Genomic DNA, 1,335 nt, shown 5'->3' with positions numbered 1-1,335 from the left:
TGCGTGTGTGTGTGTAGAGCGATTCAGACTAAACTACTGGACCGATCTTTATGAAATTTTACATGAGAGCTCCTGGGAATGATATCCCCGGATTTTTTTTGATCTTTTTCCATAAATACCTTTGATGACGTCATATCCGGCTATTTGTAAAAGTTGAGGCGGCACTGTCACACGGCCCTCATTTTTCAATCAAATTGATTTAAATTTTGGCCAAGCAATCTTCGACAAAGGCCGGACTTCGGTATTGCATTTCAGCTTGGTGGCTTAAAAATTGATTAATGACTTTGGTCATTAAAAATCTGAAAATTGTAAAAAAAAAAAAAATTTTATAAAACGATCCAAAATTACGTTCATTCTTATTCTTCATCATTTTCTGATTCCAAAAACATATAAATATGTTATATTTGGATTAAAAACAAGCTCTGAAAATTAAAAATATAAAAATTATGATCAAAATTAAATTTTCGAAATCAATTTAAAAACACTTTCATCTTATTCCTTGTCGGTTCCTGATTCCAAAAACATATATATATGATATGTTTGGATTAAAAACACGCTCAGAAAGTTAAAACGAAGAGAGGTACAGAAAAGCGTGCTATCCTTCTCAGCGCAACTACTACCCCGCTCTTCTTGTCAATTTCACTGCCTTTGCCACGAGCGGTGGACTGACCATGCTACGAGTATACGGTCTTGCTGAAAAATTGCATTGCGTTCAGTTTCATTCTGTGAGTTCGACAGCTAGACTAAATGTTGTATTTTTGCCTTACGCGACTTTTTTACACCCCCGGTATTGGGGTGTGTATAGGTTTCACTCGATGTGTTTGTTTGTTTGTGTGTTTTGTTTGTGTGTTTGTTTGTGTTCGCAAGTAGATCTCAAGAATGAACAGACCGATCGTCACCAAACTTGGTGAACAGGTTCTATACATTCCTGAGACGGTCCTTACAAAAATTGGGACCAGTCAAACACACGGTTAGGGAGTTATTGGTGGATTTTGGTTTTTTGGGGGGATCAACTACGCATAACTCTTCCTTATCTTCTCCATGTTTTCAGCGTTTACCTCCCTTCCTTCGTATGGTGCACTATAGTGTGAGGGGGCATCTTCGGATATTCCCGGCGTTCTGTTACTATTTTTAGAAGGTCACCGCAGTGTCCAGAACGTAAATTGGACCCGTAAATTATCCTCACTGTAAAAGTGCAAAGGTCGAATCAATTTATAGCCACGCGAAAAATACACTCTCATCTATCTCTATATATTTATACAATAGATATAGATATATATATATATATACGGCTTCTCTGTGTGTGTGTGTGTGTTTGAGTGTGTCTGTAGAAAA

This window comes from Littorina saxatilis, linkage group LG2 (genome assembly GCF_037325665.1).
Source record: "Littorina saxatilis isolate snail1 linkage group LG2, US_GU_Lsax_2.0, whole genome shotgun sequence".
NCBI lineage: Eukaryota > Metazoa > Mollusca > Gastropoda > Littorinimorpha > Littorinidae > Littorina > Littorina saxatilis.
The sequence above is the reverse complement of the archived record's forward strand: the minus strand, read 5'-3'. Positions refer to the sequence as shown.